Source organism: Sorex fumeus, unplaced genomic scaffold (genome assembly GCF_029834395.1).
Source record: "Sorex fumeus unplaced genomic scaffold, SorFum_2.1 ptg000006l, whole genome shotgun sequence".
Taxonomy (NCBI): domain Eukaryota; kingdom Metazoa; phylum Chordata; class Mammalia; order Eulipotyphla; family Soricidae; genus Sorex; species Sorex fumeus.
The window spans coordinates 40,153,823-40,168,223 of record NW_026606063.1 but is presented as its reverse complement, the minus strand read 5'-3'; the positions used below and the strand labels follow the sequence as shown (position 1 = coordinate 40,168,223).

At 43.8% G+C, this 14,401-nt stretch overlaps 1 protein-coding gene across 1 annotated transcript in view; it reads right to left on the bottom strand.

The window, feature by feature from the left end:
- PAIP2B (poly(A) binding protein interacting protein 2B) overlaps positions 1-13,695 on the bottom strand; it is a 32,973-nt gene extending 19,278 nt beyond the window's left edge. Inside the window, exon 1 of the mRNA XM_056126261.1 lies at positions 13,526-13,695. The gene's annotated coding sequence lies outside the window, so the exon portion shown is untranslated. The remainder of the gene's footprint in view (positions 1-13,525) is intronic.
- Between the last annotated feature and the right edge of the window lie 706 nt (positions 13,696-14,401).

Here is a 14,401-nt window from a genome sequence, read left to right as displayed (position 1 = left end):
ATATCACCACAAGGCTGGTGAAAATTCACTTGGGTCACACACTGGTCCCGTCAGAATCCAGCAAGCATAAAATTACTTTAGAAAGTCACTGAAAATACTGACACTAGGGCAGTGGCTGGCTTGCCTGCCTTGGTGCCATGGTCAGGTGGCTCTCCTGGCTGGGACCCCCGTGCTGCACAGAGTGTGAGGTATCCAGCAACTGGAGTATAGCAGAGAACAATTAAATGTGCAACCCCGAGAGCGCAGCCAGATACAGATGCTCTGTCACAACAATAACAGCAACAAAGGGGGGTAAAAGAAAAGAACAAGCAGACACCCAGGCTTGGTCCAAGGAGAATACTGAGATGGTCTGAGATGGGGGCCCCAAATCTGTTTTTATGTGGGGTGTTTTGGTGTGCAGCCATCATTTTGGCACTACCATTCTAGTCTACAGGAACTAGCCTGACTTTCCTTCTCCTCTTCCAAATTTTCTGAAGCAGCAGCAAGAAAGCAAAACAGGAATGTTTCCAAGTAGGGAAGTCTAAGCAAACCGCTTACAATATGGTTATTACTACAACAGTCAATGCCAGACCGGCTGGTCAACTTGAAAAGTGAATCTGTCAGTAGAGGGATAAAAGAAATCAGGTAGTAGACAAGTGAAAAAAAATTTTTTTCAGTTTTCTTTCATTTCAGATTGAGCATTCTATATCCCTAAATTCAGCACCGCCATCTTTGTCTTCAGTTCAAAAAAAAAGTGTGTTTAAGTGTATATCTATTTTTTCATAATTGACTCCTGTGTCCAGCTCAGATGCCAGATTTGTGATACTGGCCTTCAGTTTTCATCTTCAGAGGGATTATAGGAAATGCCAGTACTACATTAAAAATACAATGTTGGGGGGGTGGAGCGAAGGTACAATAGGTAGGGCACATGCCCAGAGCAGGTTTAATTCCCACAGCACATATATTTCTCTGAGCCCCACCAGTAGTAATCCCTGAGTGTAGAGCCAGGAGTAGGTCCAGAAGATAGCTGGGTGTGATCCAAAAACAAAACAAAACAAAAATACAATGTCAAATTACTGAAACATGATGAAACACCTAACACTGAAGCATGCCTGGTGTTTTTACACAGAATACTATATTCTCCAACATTCCAGTAAGTAAAATAATTCCAGTGACTTTTCTTTGGGGGAAGAGTTTCTCTTATTCTCTTTTAAATGGGAAAACAGGGGGTTAGAGAGATAATACAGCAGGTAGGACATTTGCTAGCATGCGGCCAACCTGGGTTCAATCACCAGCATCCCATATGGTCCCCTGAGCACTGCCAGGAGTGATTCTTGAGTGCACAATCAGGAGTAACCCCTGAGCATCGCTGGGTATGGGCCCAAAAAGAAAAAGAAAAAAAAGGGGGGAGGGAGAAAAATATTTAGGATCTTCATATGTGAACTTCAAACATGTTAGGAATTCACATAATAAAACATTAACTAGGTCAGAGAATATTAGATTTACAAGCAGATAAGTGGGACTGCTTGCTACATTTTAAGATTGCAATCAGGAGAAAGTTGGGAGTTTTTTTGCCCCACCTTTTTACACTTCCAAATTGAAAAGAGTTAAGCGGGAATATCCCATTCTTCAATAGCTTCCAAACCCAAGCAAAGTTTTACTGTATCACATTTTTTTCAGAAGAATTTAAAGCAGAGTCCTGCTAGGCACACTTTGTGTATCTGCAGGACTGTGAAACTGAATAGCTACACCTATCCCTTCAGTACTAAAAACAAAGCCCTTGTAAACCCTCAGAAGTGAATGTAGTAATTCCTCCTTACACTAGCCTGAAAAAAAACCAAGGCACCAAACCACTACCAAACCAAAGCAAACTCTTATTAGTTAACTGTATTCTATCCTGCTTCTGTTTACATGAAAATCACCGTTAAAATGTCACTTCTGCTGAGATGCCATTTGGGGGCTGGGGCCACACTTGGAAATACCAAGAGGCTATTCCTGGCTATGCTCAGGGGACCAAGTGCAATGCAGGGGATCAAACGGTCAAACCTGGGTCTGCCACATGCAAGGCAAGCATTTTTAACCCCTGTACTCTCTCTCTCAGGCCCAGAAACTATTATATATTTAAAGGGCTGGCAGGACCAATATAGAAGCTAAGGAACATCTATTTTCAAAAGCAGACAATCCCACTGCCTCAGATCATAAAGAAACCAAGAGAGCCTTACAAAGATTTATCTACAGGAATTCAATATATTAAATGAAACCAAAAAACACAAAAGAAAACCACAAACCAAATTCCACACCACCAACAATTAAAATGAGAAAAATTTTAAAACCCCTCAAAATAAGGTTTAGTCTGGAAATGTAATGGTCTGAAATTAAAAAATATTTAAGTTTAATCCTATTAACAGGGCACACAAAAATCTTAGAAACTCAATAATTACCAGAAGTACTTAATAAAATTCAATTTTTCATAAAACTAATTTTTTTAATGCATAAAATCAAGCTTCTTTAATCAGTAAATTAAGTCACTTCTCTGTCCCAAACCTTCAGTGTATTTCCACTACAGAGATGAAAAAGGGCCAGGGTTATAGCTCAGTGGTAGAGCACATATGTCACATGTGTGAGGCCCGTGGCTAGATCTTTGTACTGCAAATAAAAGACAAAAAGATAGGGTAGAGGTATCAGAAACCATATGTAACTGTTATTATCCAATGCAATTTGCTAAGAAAACAAGAGGTATTAACTTGGAAAGAAGATGGCAAACACCTAGTCATCCCTGATTTTCTCTTGAAAAAAAAATTTAATTTTTTTTGCTTGAGGTCACATCAAACAACATTGGGGCTTCTCTTGGCTTTGCACAGTGTTCAGGAGCTCACATGGTAGCAGCGATTGAACCTGGGCCTTGTAAACATGAATCATGTGTTCCCCTTTTCAGTGATCTCTCTAGCTCTGCATTTATCTCTGTATCTCTACACGACATGCTCATAATGCTACTAAAATAAAAATAAAAATAAACCAACTCAGACTCTATTGATTTATCTGGAAGATAAAAGATTTAATTTTCCACCCTCATTATTCCTAGTGCCCATTCTTTCTCTTCATGGAACCAAAAGGTAAAATTAGTCAGGTCAATAATTAGTTTCTCTGTTACTAGTATTATGAAAATGTTCTTCTCAAGTCAAGTCATTTGTAAATCATTGTTTTTTTTTTCATTCCTGCACATTCCGCTGTACTTAATAATGGTCAGAGAGATAGTATGGAGGTTAAAGCATTTTCCTTGGATGAAGCCAACCCTGGTTCAATCCCCAGTACATCTGCTGGATGTGGCCTAATCTCCCTCCCCCTAATAAAAATAATGTTCTTGTTGGCTTTCTATGTACTGATATACTATGTACTCTCCTTGCATTCAAACACACACATGCATTCTGTTAATTTCATGATCTTGAAGAAAGATGGCATGGTCCACTCTGAGTGGCTTCTCCTCACTTGCAAAACTGTCATCTAGGTGCTTTTTTTTTTTTGGCCGGGGGGGGGGGGGGTTCATACCCAGTGATGCTCAGGGGTTACTCCTGGCTCTACACTCAGGAATCAATCCTGGTGGTGCTCAGGGGACCATATGAGATGCCAGGGATTTACCTTGGGTCAACCGCATGCAAGGCAGATGCCCCACCCGTTATTCTATCACTCTGGCCTCATCTAGGCCTTTCTTTCACCAACATGCTGAGCATTTCCTCTCCTCTGTTGGAACCTATTTCTTAGCTCTAGTGTGATCTTGTATACCCCCCCCAACTCTACCCACCCTGCCCCCATTGTTTCATCTTTGAAAGTACAACCTTTAATAGATACATTTTAAAGGGTGTGCAAATGTAGCAAAGTTTTTAGTTCTTGATTATGTGAATGTGTCTTTTTTTTTAGGGGAAAATTCCCAGGTAGTGCTCAGAGTTCCTGGGTCCCTTCTGAGCAATTCAGGACATAGGAATTCAACCTGAGGAACAAAGGATGTGGTGCTGCTCAGGCCATGGGGTGCCTGTAATTACCTGGGACCCCTGGGCAGTGCTCAGCAGGCTCCAGGGCTTCTCCTGGCATGATATTTAACCTCTATATTTATCTTTCTGGCCCCTGAAAGTGTCTTTATTCTATCTTCATATCTGAGTATGGAGCGATAGCACAGCGGGTAGGGCGTCTGCCTTGCACGCGGCCAACATGGCCGACCCGAGTTCGATTCCTCCGCCCCTCTCGGAGAGCCCGGCAAGCTACCGAGAGTATTTGATATGCCAGACACAGTAACAACAAAGTCTCCAATGGAGACGTTACTGGGCCCGCTCGAGCAAATCGATGATCAACGGGAGGGCCTTTACTTTACTTTACTTTACTCATATCTGAGTATAGAATTCTTGGTTAGGGCTGAAGAGATAGTACCGTGGGTGGGGAACTTGCCTTGCACATGGACCTTGTTCAATCCCAGCATCCCCCAAGCATCCCTAGGGGTGATCCCTGAGAATATATTGTGTGTATGTCCCTCCCCCCCGAAAGGAATTCTTGATGGGAAATTATTTTCCCTTCTGTTTTTATTGTTTTTCTTGGTGTGCTCTCCCTGGTCTCCCACAGCTTTATTCAGGGGCCTTAGGGCTATCCCTAGGGACAGCTGGTTAACCAACTGGAAGTTTGGTGCTGGGACCCTACAGTGCTAGGACCACTACATGAGCACCATCACAAGTCTATCAGGCCCTTAAGTGCTGGGGATTGAACTGGGGTCCTGATCCTTGTATTAATTCCCAAGCCCTCTCCCTCAGATGTTTTTTTAGGCCATACCCAGTGGTGCTCTGGGGTTACTCCTGGCCCTGCATTCAGGAATCCATTCCTGGTGGTGTTCAGGGACCATATGGGACACCAGTGATGGAACCCAGGCAGGTTGTATGCAAAGCAAGTGCCTTACCCACTGTCCTATCTTTTTGGTCCCATTTTTTGTTTTTTTGGGCCAAACCCTGGGAATTTTAGGGGTAACTCCCAGCTATATGCCCAGGGGATCATGTGATGCAGGTGATCAAACCTGGGCCTCCTATGTGCAAAGCACTGGATCTCAGCACCCCCTCAGATTTCAACCAGCTTTCAAAGTGGTTATCTGTAACATTGTAAAATTTTAAGGATGTATCTTTATGTAGCTCTGTTTTCATTTAATATGCTGCTACTGGAAATTCATGTCAATTATTTTGAGGAATTTTATATATTTTGAAGAATAATTTTGTGATGAAAGAAACCCATCTTAACAGAAAGACTGGTTACAAATAAAAATTACTTCTGCATAAGCTGACATTACTTACCAATTACTTCTGCATAAGCTAACATTATGTTTTATGTTAGAAAACATAAAAAAGTAACCTGATTTATAATATCACAAAATTATAAAATTCTTGGGAAAAAAATATAAGTATAGAACACAAAGCAATTTATTGTCATGTACCTAAAATGACTCAAATATATGAATACATGGTAAAATGTTTACTCTTCATACAAATCTATAGATTCAGTTAAATTCCAAAAAAAATCCAAGTACTTTCTGAAAATGTGGAGAACAGACTCTAATTTCCTATCCATTCACATAATAGCATAAAATGTCAAGAATTTTTTTTTTTTAAGAATGAAGAGAAATGGACAATTGAATGCACAGAATGAGCATAAATGTAACAGAATAGAAAGCCCAGACATAGGAATCTGGTTTGTTTCAAAAGTTGCATTTCACATAGTGGAAGGATGAGTCACTGCGACAACTAACTAGCTGCTCAAACCTGGGACAAGAGGGCAAACAACTGGTTTGGTTTACTTTCACACAAAAACAACTGGACTCGTCTACTTTCCCATAGAAGGGTATGAAACACAGATTAGGGTTTAGAATATGTAAAAACGAGGGCGGGGTGACTTCGGGATAACTGAGCAGCTAAGTGCCTGACTTGCAAGTGTGAGCCAGGCTGCAGTGGCATCCCTGGCAAAGGCCCAAGGCCAGCTCCGTGGCTCTGCTGTCTAGGGTCCTGGTGCCACGACAAACTCTGCGAGTCCCTGCTGAGATGAAAGTTCATTAAGGCTGAACGATGCTAGAATGTGTGAGGTCCTGGCACTAGTTGGCCCCAGAGCACCCAGCAGTGCATCCCAAGCTTGTGTGCCCCAATTTATCAGTAGATGTGATCCTATTTTTTTGTTTTGTTTTGTTTTGTTTTGCTTTTTGGGTCACACCTGGCGGTGCACAGGCATTACTCCTGGCTCTGCACTCAGAAATTACTCCTGAAGGTACTCAGGGATGCTGGGAATTGCACCCGGGTTGGTTGCGTGCAAGGCAAATGCCCTACCCACTGTGCTCTCACTCCAGCCTGTTTTTTGTTTTTAAAAGAGGAAAATGTTCAGTATCTAGCTCACTCACAACCAGGTGTGCGATATCCTTCCTCCAAGAGTAAACTAAAGCATGGTCCTGGTTATTGAAGAATCAAAGGGAAACAAAAGTGGGACAATGTTTTTTAAAAAATTTAATGTTAACCTTATTTAACCTTGGGATGGAGGAAAGTCTTAAAGACCAAAGTAGCACTGTAGCACTGTCCTCCCATTGTTCATCGATTTGCTTGAGCGGGTCCAGTAACGTCTCCATTGTGAGACTTGTTGTTACTGTGTTTGGCATATCAAATATGTCGAGGTAGCTTGCCAGGATTTTGCCGTGCGGGCGAGATACTCTCGGTAGCTTGCCGGGCTCTCCAAGAAAGGGAAGAAGAATTGAACCTGGTTCAGCCAGGCGGGCTGCGTGCAAGGCAAATGCCCTACCCGCTGTGCTATCACTGACTGGAATTTGAATATAGCACAAACAAGCAAGCAAAAATGCTTCTGCTTAGCAAATAAAAAGACTTATGAGGGAGAATAGGAGAAAAGTGGTCAAAAGGCACAAAGTCGTTATAAATCTGTATTGGAGATATAGAATGTGATAACTATAGCTAACACTGCTATAGAATATATGGCAAAGTTGTTGAGTAAATCGCATCACAAGGAGAAAATATTTTTTGTTTTCCTTTCTCTTCTTTTTATTGTATCTAATTGAGAATATAGAAGGTAATTGAACCTACTGTGGTAATCATTTTACAACAGGCAAATCAAACTCTCACCCTGAATGCATTAAATTTATACAATGATATATACTGTATATATATGATATATAAGGTACAATGATGTAAATGTCATTTCTCTCAATAAAAGGGGAGGGCAGAGGCCATTGGACAGTCAGGTTTAGGGCCTGAGTGACGAGACATGTGGAGCCTCATGGGATGGGGGTGGAGCCGGCCCTTTCCCTCCCACCCCAATGAGACCCCAAGTCATTGCTCATGAACGACCTCTCTGGCTTCTGATCAAGCTGCTTAACGGCCATGATCCCAGAGACTCAGAAACAAATCTCGGAACCCAGTGGTTTTTGGCAGAAACACATCTGGACCCGCAATAGATTACTGTCGCCAGGCCACCCCAGTGGGGAAAGGGTGCTGTCCCTCCACCTGCTCCCCCTAGGTGGCTCAGTGGCTGCCATCCTCCAGAGGCCACTGGACAGTCAGGTTTAGACCCTCAGTGATGAGACACGTGGGTGCCTCACGGGATGGGGGTGGAGCCGGCCCTTTCCTCTTCGTCCCAACGAGACCCCAGGTCGCTGCCCATGAATGGCCTTTCTGGCTCCTAATCTAGCTGCTTAAGGGCCATGATCCCAGAGACTCAGTAACAAATCTCGGAACCCAGCAGGTTTGGGCAGAAATCCCTCCAGATTTAGGTGTTAAAATTTTGGAATTTCAAAATCACGCAGCCACTACTGCAGCCATGTGACATCACATGTTATTCTTAACCACCAATAGGAAACAAATTTTCTACTGTTGACTTTTCAGCAGATCTGAGTGTTGGGGTAAAATCCCAAATAATAATGGTGGGTCTGGTGTCAAAATATTGAATGTGATCAAAGTAGAGAGAGAGTAATGTGGAAATCATCTTCCCCACAGGTAGGGGGAGGGTGCGGGAAGGGGATATACTGGGGTTTATGGGGGTGGAGAATGGGCACTGGTGAAGGTATGGGTGTTTCACTGTATGACTGAGACTTATACCTGAAAGCGTTGTAACTGCTCTTACGGTGATTCAATAAATAAAATTATAAAAAATGAAAAAAAATAAAAGTAACGTGGAGTTCATGCCTAATTCAATCAGCTTATCAGTGGCTGAATAAATAGCAGTACTCCTACATTAAAAAAAAGGGGGGGAGGGGAATCAAGACAAAGTAAAGTTAAAAGAAAAACTACTGCGGAAATAACTTTCTGGGGAAAAGTATTTGCAACCGTAATACTAGTTACAAGGTTTAAATCATTAGCCTCCTGAGGCCAGAGTACTAGTGCTGGTAGTACTTTGCCTTGCACTCCGCTGACTAACCCTGCTTAAAACCTGGTATCCCACATGGTCCCTTGAGCATCACCAGGAGTAATTCCTGAGTACAGAGCCAGGAATAACCCCTGAGAACTGCTGGATGTGGCCCCGAAAGCTAAAATAAATAAATAAATCATTAGCCTATAAAGAAATCTTTAAAATTAAAATATAAAAAAGAAATACTCTGATAGAAAATGGGCAGCAGAGAAAAAGGCAATCACACAAGTATAACATGACCAATGAGGGCCAATGGGTATGGGGAGCTGGGGTGCAAGCAAGGCCCCATCTTGGTTTCATCCCTGACACTACAATGTGAGCTTGGAGGAACTTACTGCTAAACTGAGTGTTGAAATCAGCTGGGCTGGTTGGCTAAGTATCACTGGAAATGGCCCGCCAGCACCTTGGGTGACTCCCCCTGAAAAACGGACAAAGTGCTTTCTCAAAGTTCACTGAAGTGCATGGGCAGGAAGTTCAGCATGGACAAGGGTTAATAATACACATACACTTATTAAAATGTAAAAAAGAGCCAGGGAATGGCCTTCAAAGCATGTGGGGGACCTGGGTTTGGTTCCTGGCACCCCATTTGGTCCCCCAAGCTCCACCAGGAGTAAGCCCTCAGCTTTAGGTGTGGCAAAACAAAAACAAACCCCTGCAGTTTCTTTTAAAACAGGGAGCAATGTTATTTTCATTTTTTATATATTTAAATATCTTCTATGCATGGCACACGCAGACTAAAGGGCTTGAATCCCTGCTCTTGAGGCAGGCCTGTGCCCTTCTTAGATGTGCCTTAGACAAAGCTGCGCTACTTTCATGGTACCCAGCAGTGCTGGGGTCAGGGATACCATTCAGTGCTGGGGACGGAACTCCAGCCTTCTGCATGAGAAGCACATGTTCCAGTCCTTGGAGCTATCTCCCTGGCCCACCTTCATTGCTTTTTAAAAGTCCTCTGGTGGCAACACAGAAATTGGGCAGCTTTAAAAATATGAATATATAAAAATGTATATATGTATATTTACAACAGAAAATGTGTATGCAAAAAATACAAATAAATACAAAAAAGAAAACAGCTTCTAAAGCAAAGGCATAGCCGTCCAGAAACATTTTACACTTTCTACTTTGATAAGTATTTTAGCCCTAAAATGAAATTGGCTGCTAACTCCTTCCTGGTATCGAAAGACACTTCTTGGGGCTGGAGTGATAGCATAGCAGGTAGGGCATTTGCCTTGCATGCAGTGGACCCGGATTCGATTCCCAGTATCCCATATGGTCCCCTGAGGACCGCCAGGAGTAATTCCTGAGTGCATGAGCCAGGAATAACCCAGTGCATTGCCAGGTGTGACCCAAAAAGAAAAAAAAAAGACATTTCTTGCCTTACTAGCTAGGTGTGTTTGAGCATCACAAAATACGGTGCAATCCCTGGCAAGCACAGATAAGAAAATGTGTGTTCTAGTCAAGAAGCGGGAGCTCTGGCTAAGCACAAATATGAGTACCACAGTGGGAGTGCGAGCACCACCAACTCTGTGTACCTCAACTAAGAGTTTGACCACCCAAAAAGCACAGGAGTAAGCACAATGCAAACCTTGGAGAGCACTGAGGTAAAGTGTACAGAAACTATTACCTGATTGTGACCTGCAGTGGATACCACAGCTAAAAATGTACAAGCAACACAGTGTGTCCAATGCCTGGTCAGCACATCAAAAACAAGAAAGTGGCAGAGGCAGGAGAAGAAATAAAATACATAAAAGCTATAATAAATATTGCCAAGTTATTCTATAAGGAATTACACCTGGCGGTGCTCAGGGGGCCATATGGGATGCTGGGAATAGAACTTGGGTCAGCTGCGTGCAAGGCAAATGCCCTGCCCGCTGTGCTATCGCTCCAGCCCCCTATTTTTTTTTTATACTAACAGGAGTATTTTTTTCTTGCAATGATGGGGTACTCAAGGCTTCACACATGCAAGCATGTGAGAAAATTCTATTTATTCACAAACAAACTAAAGGAAAACTCTGGGGGATTAAAAATAGAAAAATAGATTTCTGTAATCCTCATAATTTGTGGATTCTCTACTTGGTAATTCACCAAACTTGCTAACATTTATTTCTAAATTCAAAATCTATACTGGTGGTGCTTTCTGAGACATTCACAGACATGTATGAAGTAGCAAAAAAAGTTTGGTCGTGCCTCAAGCACTTTCCAGGGAAGACAGACCAACACTGCCTCCGGTTTCTGCTCTCAGGGACAAGAAAAGGACGCAGACAGTAGGGGGCAGTGCAGGGTAGCACAAGAGGCTCTGGGGTCAGCAGGACAGGGTTTGAATACCAGGCCAGGCCAAGGGTTAGCCTCAAGCCAAGTCATTAAAAAACTTCTGAGCCACATTTTCTTTCTCTCTCTCTCTTTTAAATAAAGAAAACAAAATCTCTTAAAAATAAATTGTATCTGGGATTAATGATTATAATCTGTGTGAAACGTGCACTTATTTTCAGTGCAAGAAAACAGTTCTGTTAGGAGATTTAATGTTTGAGATAACTTAATAGACCATTCCTACTGTGCCTAAGAAGAAACTATCATTATATGTAATAAAATCATAGAAAAGAGAGGTTACCAGAGAGAACTGGGAGGGAGGGAGGGAGGGAAGGAGAGAGGAAGGGAGAAACGAAGAAAGAGGTCTTTTTTTTTGGTGGTAGGACAGTCCTGGAAATATGATGGAGGGAATGGTGGCAGTTACTCAAATATTAGAGGTGTGTGTGAAGATAAACTCTTGAAATTCCATAATATTGTAAACAATAATAAAAAAATTTTTAAACATAATGTAAAGATACAGAAAACAATTACCTGAAAGGAGTGGGGGCCAGCGACAAGTTTCAAGGTTTTTTAACTAGGACCTAACCAAGGACATAGGGCTTTGAAGGAGAGAGAACATCGCCTCTGAGAGGTGTGGGAAGCAGATGGGTTTAAAAATGGCACTTTAGAAGGTCTAGAGTAGATGAGACTAGAATGTGGGCTCATAGAGCTCTGGGATCTGCGTACACCCTATATTACAAAACCTTCTGCATTTGATTTCTGGCTTGTAGAACTGCTCTTCCAATAAACTGTGATGTCCTTAAATCACAAGGTCTCTAGCCAGAATCATAGCTATAGTCCTTTAAATGTGCAAACAATTACTAAGTGCTAATACACCTGTAAAAGACTGTACAAAATAACTTTAAGCTTCAGTTTTATACCAATTTAAAACGGTGACCAAGTCACAGACTTGCAATTTGTCTAGGACAATTTTTTCTTTGATAATTGCATGAAGTGGGGATGGGAAGGACAGATTCTTTTTATTGTTCTGGATAAATGGGAATTTGTTAGAAAGCTATGATTAACAGAGCTCAAACATATGGTCAATTTAGAGGCAATAGTGCCTCCTCTAATTAAAGGTTTGCTTTAATTCACTCTGCTTTTCTAAATACGAGATATTTTTAAATTAGTAAAACACAAGAAAACATCGATATATGTTAAAAATACAATTTGGGAAAAATAAGATTTTTTTCACAAAAGTTCACAAAATTCTGGTCAAAACATGATGCTAAATTTACCAGTGACATTTTACCACTAAAAACTAGGAAAAACAATTCCAATTTATGTAATCTCCTGCATTTTAAGCACTTACAGAATTGAAAGGTTTTATTCCCGTTCTTTCCCAAGTCTATACTCATCCACACAGTCATACACAATACAAAAAAGGTGCAATTGCAGTATTTCAATTTCCTCCATCAGGTGCAATTGCAGTACTTCAATTTCCTCCACCCCTTACTGTCCAATATCTAAATTAGTATTTTCACAACTCTTAAAAATCTCAATCAAAACTAGGTGTGGTGAGTTACCTACTCCCACCCTAAAATTCTTAGCATAATTTCATTTAGCTGATGATAGTTTGCTTTGTCTGGAAACATATGGTTAAAACCAACACTACCGAAATCCAAGCTGATTTCAATTCTCTCTAAAAGGGGAATAGAGAATGTTGTTTTAAAACAGATCCAATACCATCCGCAGGCTAGGTGTGATTAAATCCCATTGTGCTGAACAGGTGCTGTATAACACCTATATAACATACATATATTTTTTGACATGTATTTCAAGACAAACTTGGGGGCAGGGGCAAGGCCCTTTGGCTACCAACTCTGCCAATTTATCCAATTCTATCTACTTTACAAAGCAAAAAACGCATTTCAATTTCTTGCTTCCGGCAAACTCTTCTCACCTGCGTTTTCAGAAACAATCACCCACAACAGCGGTATTTGGACAAAGACCCTAAGAGAGGAGATGGTGACTAAATGCCCTTTTAAAGAAAACAAGGGCGGTTTATCATCAACAAAACCGATTAAAGTTCTCAGCTCTTGTAAAGCTCCCGGTCTGTATTCACCTTCCAGCAGCTGGAGGGAGCAAGCGGAAAATATTTGTTTCCCTGGGCGATGAGGACAAAACCTTGGCGAGTGGGATGCACGGGGGTCGGGGAGGGGGGCGTACAGGGACTCACTCGAGGAAGGGAAGAAGTGGCCGGGGGGGAGGGAGGACGAGGACAAGATCCTAGAATCAAATCAGGCACCGGAACGCGAGCGCTGGAGTAAAGCGGCAGGTGGAAGGAGCAGGAGAAACGCACCGAAACGCGGGGGCCCGCGAGTGGGGGAGGGGCGAAAATGCGCCACTCCGGGTCCTCCCCGCTGGCGGACGGGGGGCGCGCACGGCCGGCCCGGGCGCCCCGCGCAGCGGCACCGGGGAAGATGGGGACTCGGCAGCCAGGTATCGTAGCCCGAGTAGCAGAAGGGGGAGAGGGAGGTCTAGGGAAGTTAGGGTGGGGGGATGGATAGCAGGGCAGGGGAGGAACAGAGCGCCTCTGCAGGAAAAAACAGCCATCCAGACCCCACACGAGGGTGACACTAGCGGATGCCCCATCTCGAGAAAGCCCGCGACGTGGGGCTCCCGGGCTCAGCCCTCCCTGCGGCAGCCCGGACAGGCGCGCGCCCCCCCCATCCAAGCCCAGACGCCAAAGAGAAGCGCACGGCGCCCCCGGAGCCAGCGGAGCGGCGCTTCGCTTCGCGCGGGTCCCCTCTTCCCCGGCAGCCGGGACGTCCGAGCCCACCTGGGATAACCACAAATCCTTCTTCCTCCACACCGAACTCCGCCGCTTCTCCGAAAGCCTCCGTCGCGAAGGTCGTCGCCGTTGCCAGAACAGTCGGCCTCTAGTACCAAAGCGTGAGCCACCGCAACAGAGGAGCGCCGCTACCACTCGCCAGGTTACCTCTTACAGCACACTGGAGCCTCACCCCGCCCCCGAACCCATGCCATTGGTTGCTGGGCACCGCCCCGTTCGCTAATTGGGCCGAAGAGGATGCCACTCAGGCACCTACACGGGCACGAAGGGTGCTCATTGGTCTACAGCTCAGACGGTTCCCGCCCGCTCCTTCAGAAGTCCCAGCTTCTGATTGGTATTGATGTCTGTCCTTTTTGCTCTCTCGGCTGGCGCGCCTCTCAGCGGGACGCACGGGTTCTGATTGGCTGAAAGGACGCCACGAAGGTCCTGGATAGGCATAGGGCCAAGGATGCGAGCGGTCCCCACGTGGGGGAGGAGCATAAGGCTCCGTACCTCTTGGGTTTGTTTACACAGGCTTTGGCTCCTGCTTCCTTCCATTGGTGGAGTCAGCAGCCACTCCCTTTGGGCTGCGCTGCTCAGTCTAGCGAGGAGGGGCGCAGACGCGGGACTCAGTGGGATTTCCCCTGCTGTCAATTACCGAGGGAACTGGGCTGAGCACTGCAGGCTAGCGCCTGGTACAGCGCTGCCTTGCGGAAAATTGGCAAGTTGGGGCGCTTGGAGGGCCTGGATAGAAGATGAGGGACTCTTCCACACTTCTAGAAACAAATCTAACTTCTTGGATGATTAGAATAAATAAAATCTATTTTCCCGTTGTATTTAGAGTGTCCCGAATGTTACCTTCAGGAAGTGGGAATTTCTTCGTAA